The 12,954-nt window shown below is 43.2% G+C and overlaps 1 protein-coding gene across 1 annotated transcript in view; it reads right to left on the minus strand.

Moving 5' to 3' along the window:
- LOC144371425 (uncharacterized) overlaps positions 1 to 12,954 on the minus strand; it is a gene marked incomplete at its 5' end in the record, with an annotated part of 231,955 nt that overhangs the window by 150,124 nt on the left and 68,877 nt on the right. The gene's annotated exons all lie outside the window — the stretch shown is intronic.

A 12,954-nucleotide genomic window follows, 5' to 3' on the forward strand; every position in this document is an offset into this window, starting at 1 on the left:
GCAGGCAAACTCCATCAAGGACAGTAATAATAACGCAGTCACATCTGATTCTCTACATATGGCCATGTAGCAATGGCCACAAGGGAAGGAATCTTTATGGGGACACATGGCCACCATGGGAGTATGAAGACCAGAGCTCCGAGTCCTGTGCAAGCCTGCCTCAGAGTGCTGTGTGGCCTTGGGGCAGCGTATCGTATCACTCTCTCTGAGCCTTGCTTTCCTCACCTTAGACCATCCTGGAGGCCCCTGGTCGTCGTTGTCCCCTATGTCCCTGTGGGTGTGTCAGGGCTGTGTGCACTTGGCAGTTCTCGGTTGTGTGGAGCCTACTCTGCACTCTACACAGGACAACTCAATAAGAAACTGTGAAAGTTCCTTCCGGATCAGACCTTGGGCTGGGCATGTGGTCAGAGCCAGCTCGTGTGACGAACATGAGACTGACCTTTCTACACACCTTACGGCCACTCACTTTTTTACCCACAGCACAGAGGCCCAAGCACCGACTCCACCCATCAGTGAGTTCAGCCAGCAGTCCTTTTATTGAGCACCCATATGCTAGGTCTGTGGTCAGCTCTACAGCCCTGGGGAATAGTGCGGGTACCACCTTGGACCCTGCTGGCACCCTGTTGAGTGGGAAGACCTACATTGAGCAAAGAAAACACCATGGAGGTCAAACTGAGAGATTCAGTAGGTGACCCTGAGGAAGTGAAGAGGAGCTGAAGGGTAGGGGAGGAGGGCAGCCCGGTCAGAAAGGCGGCTGGAGGGTGAAGACTGCAGGCAGCATTAGAAGTCTCAGCATTAAGGCCAGGGGAGCCACCTGTGCTGAGGCCCTGCGGCAGGAATGAGCTGACATCACTGAGGGTCTGAGAGGAGGCCCACAGTACTCCCTCTGCACCTCCAGGTTCCAGGGGGTGCTGATGACACTGGGGCTTGGGAAGGTCCCCCAGGAGACTAACAGAAGAGCTGTGCCTGGGCCTTCTCCAGGGCCACCTAACAGGCCCTGTGGACACAGAGCTGGTGTGGCTGTTCGATGTCAACTCCTGGGTGACAACAGTGGGTAGATTGGGGTCCCTCAGACCCCAGATCTGGGCTTTGCTAAACTCTCTTGACCCAATGACTGAGTGTCATGTGGGTGGGGCAGTTTTATTCATCTATTTATTTGGGGATAATTATCAGTATTTTTCTCCCTGTTGGCCCCGCCCTGGCCATGGGTACAGTCACACTAGAACACTTCTCTACATAACACATTGCAGGTGACAGTGTGGCTGGCAAGTTAGTCTTGGGGACCTCCTGGGCCAGTGTCTGCACAGGTAACCCCCAGGGAGGCTAAAGACCCCCCAAGCATGACTCAAACAGCCTTAGACAGGCCCTTCTGAGCTGAGCCCAGGGAAACTTGTCCCTTGTTGGTCAACCCAGAAGGTGCACAGCTGGAGAACAAGGTGGGGCTGGTGGAGTGCTCTGGGGTGGACTGGCAATGACTGCCCTGGAGGCAGCCTGGGGCTTTGTTCCATTTTGGGAAAAATATTTTATTTTTTGATTATTTAATGTATTAGAAAGTCATTTCTTATGTGTGATCTTTATTTTGTTGCTGTTTGCATTTTTTTTTTCAGTATCAAGAATTGCATTCATGGTCTCACACATGCTAGGCAGGCATTCTCCCAACCACAGAACTAAATCCTGACCCTTTCAAAAATGTTGAGACAGAATCTGGTCAAGGGGTTGAGGGTGGTTTAGAACTTATGTTTTTTCTGCCTTGGACTTTGAATAGCTGGGATTACAGGTATACACCATATCACCCAGCTGTTTTTATTTCTTCTATTTCTAGTTGTTTTCAATTTCTAATCATGAAAGGTGTTCTTGCCAGATGGATGCAATGACAAAGTTTGTAGTTCCATGTTCTTTTTGTGAACAGATAATTGAAGGAGACACTCACTAGATAGAGCATGAGGAGTTACTCAAGTGAGAATACACTGCTTTAGACAAGGGGCAGTGGGCTCACCCATGGGAATGGGAGGCCTTGAGGCAGAGAAGGAACTGGGAAGCTGGCTTTGAAAAATAAAGAGACTAGATCTGGGATGCTAAAGTTAGTGAAAGGATATGACTATCACTCCATAGGATATGACTACAACTGACTTTGGCAAATCAAACAGAGAATGTTGATAGAAATTTTGTATCTGTAGCTTCATTGGGAACTTGACTAATTTTAGATAAGATTAAGTAGGAGACTTCATTTAATACTGCCCTACTTCTCAAATTAGAGGCCTACTGACTGCTGGGGGTAGATTCTTTATGTGTCTTAGAGTCATGAAAAAACCCAACCACATATATGCTAGCAACTGCAGGGCTTGGAACACCTCATTTGACCAAAGAATCCCTTTTCTCACTAAATAGAGGTCAGGAGCCTTACCAGAAAAAGGCGAGAGACTTAATCCAAAATTACTGTTTTTTTCTGTAATTATACTTTTGGATGGACACATGGGATGTTTATTTAGTTTCTTGGGGTTCTGAGAATCTAATCCACACCTCACACAGTGCCAAGAGGTTGATTCAGACACATCCCTTCACAAAGCACTTTACCAAAGAGCCACAGGTGAGGCCCCTTCATTTCCATTTTGAAACTGCTTTCTTGAGGCTTCACAAAGGGGTGGCCTGAGGCAAAGACCTTCCTGACAAGCAGGGAAATTGAACAATAGGTAAGAAAGAAGCCCAGGGACAGACTTTTCCACAAGATGAACACTAGGTCATTGACAGTTCCTGATCATGCTACTTGGGTTGCTATTTAGCAGAGCAGGGTTTCTCCACTGAAAGCCTTAAAGGTCACACTGATTTCTGCATTTTCTGAGATGCTTGGCATTCTTTTCAGTAATCCAGGACATGGTCATTTCACAGAGCTTGGAGCTGGTACATATCTTGGACACAAAACCACGAGCCCCTTCTGGAGAGTGGCCAAAATTCTGGAAAAATACAAAAACTTAGGAACATAGTAGGTGTTGCCTATCTGGAAAGCAAGTAGCAGTCTATTTATATATTCACCAGGATGAGTCTTGGAAAGCTTTCCACTGATGCATTCTGTTTCTCAATTCTTTGTTTCCAGAGACTCAGTAAAAACTACCTAAAATCAGGCTTTGGAAGGGCCCAGCCAAGAGTAGGAGAGATTAAAGGCTTAGTCACTGTAATCTCCTCTGCCACCTACAAGATTTTGAACTGATGAGCATCTGGTGTGGAGTGGATCACCAGTTGAGGAGAGAGTCACAGGGAGAAGTTGCAGCTCTCACAAAGGTCCAGACAAGGCGGTAGAGTTTGAGAGCAGTGAGGATCACACAGAGAATAGGAAAATGATGGCAAGTGATGGAATGTCAGTGTAGGTCCGCATCAGGCTCTCCAACTGGAGTACATACTTGTTTAGGCTGGCTGAATCCCTGTTTATTCACTCTATTTTTTCTACTAAATTTGGGGATTTTTTTTTACCACACCTTGTAATTCTTATCAGGTGCCACCACATTTCTCCATGACATCATTTACCCTGAGGTCAGAAATATCTGATCTGGTGGTCTTCATCCTGATATTCTCACCTTTCACTCTTATCAGGAGAGGAAAGCTTGCCAAAGGCTTTATTCAATTTATCAGGGTGAGGGGAAGTAATTTGTCTGAGGCCATATTAGAGGGCTCTGTGGGTGTGCCTGGTGATAAATGACCTCTAATAATGACCTCAGGTTTCAAAATGGAGTTTTTTAAATGGAGTGAGAAACTGATGTGACTCCATTTTTGAGAAACCGGCCTCTATCTCAGAGCAAAGCTTGTCCAATGGGGGGAGTTACCCTTGTGGGTGAAAAACCCCAGAGTGCTCCTAGGCACATACCCACCCTGCTGAGTTGTTTGTCTGTAAATAACTGGAGAGATCTTCCATGCCAAGTGATTCTGACTCAGTTACACTAGGTTAGGACCCATAGCAATCCCCTAGCTACCACAAAAAGCATGAGACAGAGAAAATACCTGAACCGACAGGTGACCTTCCAAGTAGTTTTGTTGATTGGTAACATGATTAGGAAACTCTGAAAGTTTATCATATACACTCCTGCAACCCCTCATGGCCTAAACCAATTAGTTCAAATGTATCCACAACTTGAATTAACCAATCACCCTTACCCAACTTGTTCCTGCCAATGACTGTGCTAATCAAAGTTAAGAGTTTGACTTTTCTGTGATGTGAAATGATTGGCTGTGTGATGTTGTGATGCATATAGTATCCCCCCAAATCTATTAATCCTCACTGAACTAAGGGCCGAGACTCACTCTTTGGTACCACTGCATCTGAAATGGTTGTGAGTCCAGGCTTGAGCTTACAATAAACACTCTCGTGTGATTACATCAGATTCAGCTCCTGGAGGTCTATTGGTGTCCCATGAATCTGGCATTACAGGAGTTGCTTAGGCTCAGGCCTAAAGCCATTCTCACACAACCCCTTTCACCTTGACAGCTCTTCTGCAGATAAACAGAAGCCATAACACATAACTCCTGTCTTCATAAACTTGATCTCTTAAGTCCAGTGTCATTTCAAGTTCTGGGTTTATAAATACATATTCATTTTCCTTTATGTTTTCATTAAAGCACACAGAATTCTTAGAAATAGCGTGGAAGGATAACAATGTTATACTGCAAAACTTCATGAACTTTCATATTGCTTGTTGTATGTTACTGACCAGTAGGTGAAAGGCCTTGGGGATATGTGAAAAATATATTATGAATATAATAGAAAGAACTATTGAGATTTTTTTTGTTACTGTACGTACATCCTGAGGCCAAATGAGGATGTTTACTAGAGGTCTTTTATCAAGGAAGAGATAATGATCATAAAGGAATAAATTAACCTATGTATTATAAAATAAATCTAATATATATTTGATTAAAATTGAGGACATATATGGTCATGCCAAATAGTTTGCTGAATCATTTCAATTACAGTTATTTAGTTATTTTAATGTTTTTGCTTACTATCTGCATTAGAGACATTATTGACCTGCAATTCAAGAAAACTGTTAATTCTAGCACTGAATTTATCAGGTTTTGTCACTTATTGCCATAGGATCTCTTGTTTTAATATATTTATAAATTTACACATTCTAGTAGTTTTTAGAAAGATAAGAGAAAATATGTATTAAAAGAGTAGCTTAAAAAGCTCTTTAAAATTAATATACCATTGCTATGGTTATTACACAGCATTTTCTTTTTAAGAATGTATTAACCTGGGGCTGAGGATGTGGCTCAAGCTGTAGCGCACTTGCCTGGCATGCATGCAGCCCAGGATCCATTCTCAGCACCACATACAAACAAAGATGTTGTGTCCTCCGAAAACTAAAAAATAAATATTAAACTTCTCTCTCTCTCTCTCTCTCTCTCTCTCTCTCTCTCTCTCTCTCTCTCTCTCAAAATATAATGTGAGTGATCTGTTTACTTTTATTTTAAAATGTCTGAATTTTTTTACATGACTGGCTTTTAAAATCCAGTCATTTCTATATTTTAAATAAAAGGTGTGTTTGGGGGGGCTGGGGATGTGGCTCAAGTGGTAGCGCGCTCGCCTGGCATGCGCACGGCCATGGGTTCGATCCTCAGCACCACGTACAAATAAAGATGTTGTGTCCGCCAAAAACTAAAAAATAAATATTAAATCAATCTCTCTCTCTCTCTCAAAAAAAGATGTGTTTGAATAAAAGTATTTTAAGAAAGCCTCCACTCAATGATGTATAAAATTCCCTATTAAAGAGTATTGGCAATTTAAAAATTCTTTTTTAGTAGAAAATGTTTCCCATAAAAAGGAGCAATGGATTTTAGCCCACCACAGTACTCTAAATCACCTTTCATATAAACCTATGGCAGGGATTCTAAGAAGATTATATTTTAAAGCACAATGGATCTCAAACATCAAATAAAACTCTAGGCTTCATGGAACCAAAAGAAAAGATTTTACCAGCATTTTCTATTTACCACAGAGCCTTCTCTCAAAGAAGTAGGCAGTCCTATGCTAAATATTTCATAGCATACCCTTGGTGTCAACATTTCCTATTCTTCTATAACAATCACTGGAGGTCCAGATTTCCCCTCACAGTCAGAATTCTATTTTCTTCTATAAGGTATGCTCACAAAGCAAAACAAAAAGGAGTTCATGGAAAAGGACTTTTTCACTCATATTTTCCTTAATGTCTTTTTTTCTGGAAACAAACAGAAGGCATCTGTCTTCAAAATTGCTTTCACCATAGTTTACTAGAATTTTCTAATCCCAATATTGGACTGCAGGAATCTCTTTTGTGGGAGCCAGTGTTGAGGGTCTTCTGCTGCCAAACAGAGGCCTCACAAGCCATGCGGAATGTGGATGAGCCTTGTCATGTCTTGTGAGCTGCATGGCTTACACATTTGCTTTCCAAAGGAGTCAACCTGATGTGATCTAAAAGGTCCTGTATTATATAAATTCTGATTTTCTTAGAAAGTGGCCATCTTTATTCAGCTCAGCTAGTTGTGGTGCTCCTAATGGTCTCTGCATTAATATTAGTGCAACACAAAAGAGCAGTGGGCCTCAACCATTATTTTCCACCTGTTTCAATCCAAATATTCTTCAGGACTACTTCAGAATTTTTGTATAAAAAGCCCACCCATCTTATATAGGTTAATATACCAGTGGATTAAAAGGCCCTATTCTTATAGCTTTATGACTCTAATTAGCTTGAATGCTTAAAATGGATTTAAGTTATAAACCATGCTGTTTTGTTGCAGTAAATGGTATTGTGTATGTGCATCAAATCACTTTATCAGTGTGAAGTAAATATATGGATACTTAGATCAAGACAGCAGAGGCATGGGTGAGAAATTCTATACATCAAGAAAGAGCTGAAAGACCTGGGATTGTGCCTGGAGCTGGGATTGTGACTCAGTGGTAGAACACTTGCTTAGCATGTTTGTGGCACAAGGTTCCATCTAAGTACTGCATATAAATAAATGAACAAAATAAAGGCCCATCAACATCCAAATATATATATGGAAGTGCTTAAGCACTTTCTCAGAATTAGTCTATGAAGTTTTAAGAAAATAAAAACAAAATGAAATGTTTTACCCCTTTTAGAAAAGCTATTATCTTCAATAAAGTGCCTCTTATAATTTTTTTCTTTTTTATTTTCCTGTGAGAAAATTGTAACATGTTAAAATTCAGTTGTATGTTCTCAGCCAAAAGAATGATTTAATGTCAGAGTTTTTCTTCCTATGCACAAATCACCGCCCTTACTGTCATTATAGGAGAAATTAATAAACACAGAAAGTTTGGTTATTATCACAGTTTATGTAAACATGTCTCTAAATTCTATTTACATAATCAATTGTGATTTGCTACCAATGCAGATGTTACCATTTGGAACACATGAAAAGGTGATGAATTGATGGCTATTTCATTTTCAAGAGAAACATTTCCTATAAGGGTGTCTGTAATTTTTCAAGAGGATAAAACAAGAACAGTAAAGACTTATCAATTTCTGATCCATGCAAAAATAACTGAGAAAGAAGGGTTATATGTATTAGAACAGGTGCACAAGTGTATAAACCACTTTTTAAAAAATCATATTAAAAATAGACACAAAGAACTACAGATCCAATTAAGTCAAAATCAGCTACTCCAGGCAATAAAACTACAGGTGATATCACTATATCAATACTTGATAAATACTGCTACTTGTTATCTGATCATATCATTCACTGAAACATTACCAAGGAGAGTCAGAGCCAGTATAAATACTTCTGGAACCATTTAGAGCACACTGTTCTTTAAGACCTCAGAGTAAATGTTAGCTAGAGCCTACAGACATACTAAAATTATTTATTATCACAAGGGTGAACTAATATATACTGCTTTACAACTCTTCTGGCAGGCCAGAGAACAGGCTGAATTTATTACCTACAACACATAATGCTCACAAAGAGCTCTGTATTATTGATAAGAGTGCATTATTTTGTGCCATAATAATGCTGATAAATTATGAAAAAAACATTTTTTTTCCGATTTATAACACTGTTTTATACATTATGTTGTGGCCAGCAAAGTACGCATTATTACAGACAGCTGTTGACATGATTCAATAAAGCCCCACAGGCTTTCACTGATAATCCTAAATCACAACTACTTTTCCAAATAAAAAGCCACTTTTATCTCTCACAATATTTAGAGGAGGTTTGCAGAAATGTCAGTGGTTCATAAGGAAGAAACTTGGGCAGAAGCCCCAAGAAACCAGTGTACTTTTCTAAGTTTAGTGGGGAGGAGAGGGAGTCTTGTATATTAAAGAATAAGCCCTCTGTAGAAAATGGAGTTTCTCATGTGAAGATTAGTAAGTCTAATTTTGGAAAGAGTTTTCGTCAGAGTTTGCTAGTATTTTATTTGGTTTCTTATCTTTCTCTTCTTGTGTCAGATGGTGAAGTGCCTAATTTTAAAACCACATTTTGAGATGAACGTCCTTAAAGAAGTTTAGAGATTTTTCCATTAACTTAGAATTCCTCCACAGCTTTCAATTTTGCAAGTCATAGTAACATTAAAATAGGCAGACTGCATAACCAAATGTTATTCAGATGTATTCAAATAAATTTAATAATTTCTTTTTTTATCCCATGTAAAAAGGAATGATTTAATTATAATGAATAAAAAATAAATTGAGAGGGATTGGTTCTTTTCATAAAGAAACATTTTTTTAGAACTCCATGAATACAATTTTGAGCTGAAAAGATCTTAGAGTTCAGCAAATTAACTATGTCATTTTACAAATTAAAAATCAGTTCATGTGGTGCCTGCTCTAGTCTATGTCTCTAAGAGAACTACAATTACAGTGCAGGCTTGTTTCTTTCAAATTCAGTCTATTATTCCAAATACCTTTTTTGGAGTTTAAAGTGCTAATTTATATATACTATTTTTACCTTCTTAATACTCTTTGGATATAGATATCTCTTTGTTGCAGATCACAAAAAGGCATTGCAACAAAGAGATATCTATATCCAAAGAACACAAGAAGGCATTGCAACAAAGAGATATCTATATCCCCTCCTCTCCTCCTCCTTCCCTCCTCTTCCTCCCCAACTCCTTCTCCCCAACTCCTCCTCCTCCTCCTCAGGTACCAGGCAGGTGCTAGCTGGGATGAGAAGGTTACACAGAGTACCTTTGGCATGATTTTATGTATACATGGGAAAAAAATTACTGGCCAATAAAGAGCATGAACTAGATAACATAAAGCCTACAAAAAGTAGTTAAATATTAGATTAGTGCAGAAAAATATCTCACATACTTTGAAATCATTTCTTTCGCAGGAGGCACATTGCCTGTGCTATCGGAGTCTCTCACCAAAGTGAGAGTCTCAACTTCTGCTGTGAAATGAGTGTCTCTGGTTGCCCTCTGGGCCTTCTGCAAACAGCAGGAGTGCCCAGAGTAAAGAGTTCAGTGAACACCCAGACAGGTACTCCTCCTGGTGTGGACACTGTTAAACCTCCACACAGTCACACTTCTAAGAACAGAGAGAGGAGCAGAAAGGCTATTTACACAGCCCTGCCTTCAATTCACTGCAGGAGACTGAAGACAGGCCACTGGACACTAGCTACCTCACAGGACTTAGCATTTGTGCCTAATTTATTTTGTAAAACAAGTGAGGGACAAGCTAAAGAAATATGGGTGGTCCCCTCCTGCCCCCCCCCCGCCTTGCCCCAGCAGGCCTCCAGCACACATGCCTGCACCCAAAAACTGAAGTCAGGTGTGAGCGCAGCTCAGCAACAACACAGCCGGCCCCAGGCTCCTCGTGCCCACCGCAGCCCCACCCCCAGCTCCCTGGCCCACCTAGGCCCGACCCCTGGTTCCCAAGACCCGGCCCCACTAAGGCTGGGCTCCTGGCTCCCTGCCGCCTCTGCAGATCAGCCCTGGGCTCTCTGCCTACACCGAGGCCCTGCCCCAGGCCCCTCCCCCTCCGCGATCTGGCCCCCTGGTTCCCTGTCCTCAGTACGGCCTGGCCCCAGGCTCCCTGCCCCACCGCGGCCTGGCCAGCTCGCCCAGAACGCTGCCGCCCTGCCCGCTGCAGCTCCTTCCCATCAGCCCCCAGCGAGTGGTGCCCCTTGCCCCCTGCCCCAGCGCTGACATGGACCAGCCGCCTGCCAGGCCGGGGCTTCCCTCCTCCTCTTCTCCACCTCCTCCTCCTAGAGGCTCAGCCCGTGGGCTTGGACACTCCGCTTCACCTCCACACATCTCCATCACTTCCCCTTAGCCACCCTGCCCTGCAGTCGCAAAGCCTTTCCCTCAAACAATGCACCTTCTCGGAGTCACCTGCCCAGCTTAGCCGCGCTGCCCTCGGAGAGCCTGAGCCTCTGGGCAGCAGGCACTCGCTCCTCCAGTGGGGGCCGCTCCGAGCCCTGTCTACCCGCCGCGCCTCCTGGGCGCTCATTTCTGGCCCGCACCTGGCTGAAGCCTCTGCCTGCCTAGTGCTCTGGGACTCGTCTCCCGAGTACTCTCACAAGGAGCTGGAGTCCTCCTTTCTGTCCCGGGGACTCCGCGTCTCCCCAGCAGCATCCCGCCCTCCCCACTCCCAAACCCAACTCCCCAGCTCCGTGGCTTCTGGGATGCAACTACCGTTTCCGTCACACTCGGGCAGTGGTGCCCGCACCCAATAACAGCCCTCTCGGGTTGCAAGGCTCCTCTGAGCTCCACGCAGCAAGGGCAGTCATGGTTGGGAGTGGGGACCCGATGCCCGCTCCCTCCCCTGCCCCGCCTGACTCCCAGCTGGGGAAGGCGCAATTACCGGCTCCAGTCAGTCCCACTGTCAAGTGCTGGCTGCCATGGGCGCTGACCTTCCTGGCCAGAGCTGTAGCTGAGGCTGTGGCCGCCATGTTCCCCTATTAACAACTGCTGCCTGGCTCTTAATTTCAATGGAGATCCTCCCCCAACACCCTTTTTTCCTCCTCTTCCTCCCCCTCCTCCTCCTCCTCCAACTCCTCCCGCTCCTGCTCCAACTCCTCCTCCTCCAACTCCTCCCGCTCCTGCTCCAACTCCTCCTTCTACTCCCTCTCCTCCTCCCCTCCCCCTTCTCTTCCCTCTCCCCCTCCTCCTCCCCCTCCTCCTCTCCTGCTTTCCTCCTCTCCTGCTTTCCTCCTCCCCAACTCCTTCTCTCCAACTCCTACTTCTCCTCCTCCTCCTTCCCTCCTCTCCTCCTCCTTCCCTCCTCTCCTCCTCCTCCTCCAAACTCCTCCTCCTCCTCTTTAAGTCCTCCTTCCCTCCTCTTCCTCCCCAACTCCTCCTCCTCTTCCTTCCCTCATCTCCTTCTCCTCCTTCTCCTCCTCCCCAACTCCTTCTTCTCCCCTCCTCCTCCTTCTCTCCAAATCCTCCTTCCCAACTACTCCTGCTCCTCCTCCATCAATGGTGGACTGAGAAGAAAAAAAATACATGTGTAAGGAGTAGGAAGTGGAGAGGTGGGGCAAATACCCCTGGGCCATTGAAGTTTTTCAGTACCTCTTCACCAAATTAAAAGTAATAATAATTTTTAAAAAGCTCATAAGAAGAAAAAGAACTTCTGAAACCATCAACAGTTTTTCTTGTTCTTTAGTCTCCACCTTAGAACCTAAAAGATTTTATGCTGCTATTTTCTACCAAATCCAATTAGGGTTCTGCAGGCTTGTGGGGGAAAGGCATTTTCAAATTTTTAAAAATCTTTCTGGATGATTTGCACTTATTATTTTATTAATTATGATTTCTTTCTAGTCTATCCTAAACACGATTTTAATATTGTCAATTTTCCTTATGTGTCTCAACAAATATTTTTTCCTCCATTAACAGCATTAGTATTAATTCAAAGAATTCTTTTTGTTTCTTTGTTTTTTAAAAATTATATTTCCCATGAACTGAAAGCATCTGCTGTTAATACTCTAACCTGAGAACAAAATAACTTAAGAAAAAAAAGACTTTTGTAAAGAAACTCAAATAGAAACTATTTAATTCAATAATAGTTTGCATCTACCTATAGTTGGAAACTAATCTTTATCTTAGCTACAATGTCCATCATTTGAATACAGTGAACATTGGCTCTTTCTCCCTCACCTGCCCAAGCCATTCCCATGCTGATGCTGTCTTCCCCACTTGGGCCTGACATTTCCCTCTCACTTCAGGCTTCCAGGCCCAAGAATTCCTAGAAGAGAAGCTGGTTTGGTGTCAGGGTCTGCTCAGTCTTTTTCTTGACCTGGTGTGGGTGCAGAAGTTTTCCTCCTTCCTGCCCCTCTCCATATGTCTTCAAACAAAAGGAGCTATATGAATGCCAACAGGAATTTTTGAGTGGCCTTACTGTGCTAAGTGTGGCAAAAATTGGTGGTGGCACAACTCTAGTGGCCCTTGTTCCCTGGGCAATGGAGAGTGTACCACCTTCATACTGACAGAAGGAGATGGGGAAAGACAGGTTGTGCTCTGGGCCAGGCTGGGCTCAGGTGGGTTCCAGTGTGTGTTTTAGCTTCCCTGAAGTGAGCCAGACCTTTTTCTAATGTTAAAAGTGGTGGGAGGTGGGCACCAGTGTTTGAGCCCAAGGCCTTAATAGACCCAGGGATCCTGGAAGCTCAGGACAGGGTTATTCACATAACAGTAGCTCTACATTAGATGACAGTAGAGGGGCTGTGGGTTACCTGAGAAGGCCAGTATCATGACCACTTTTTAGGTTACAGGGTTGGGTGGGGTAGGGGCAGGAAACTGGATGTTATGGTGCCCAAAAAAGTATGTGTAGTAGGAGGGCTTAACATGATCTTCAATTATGTAAATGCACTTTAAACTTTCATTAGGATATTATCTCACCCCAAGATGGGTGATTTCCATATATATATATGGAAATGGATATATACTCCTGGTATATATATTTGGGACATACATATGAGATACCTTCATAACCATGTTTAATGTGGTACTATTTACAACAAGATATG

Source organism: Ictidomys tridecemlineatus, chromosome 16 (assembly GCF_052094955.1).
Source record: "Ictidomys tridecemlineatus isolate mIctTri1 chromosome 16, mIctTri1.hap1, whole genome shotgun sequence".
Taxonomy (NCBI): Eukaryota; Metazoa; Chordata; class Mammalia; order Rodentia; family Sciuridae; genus Ictidomys; species Ictidomys tridecemlineatus.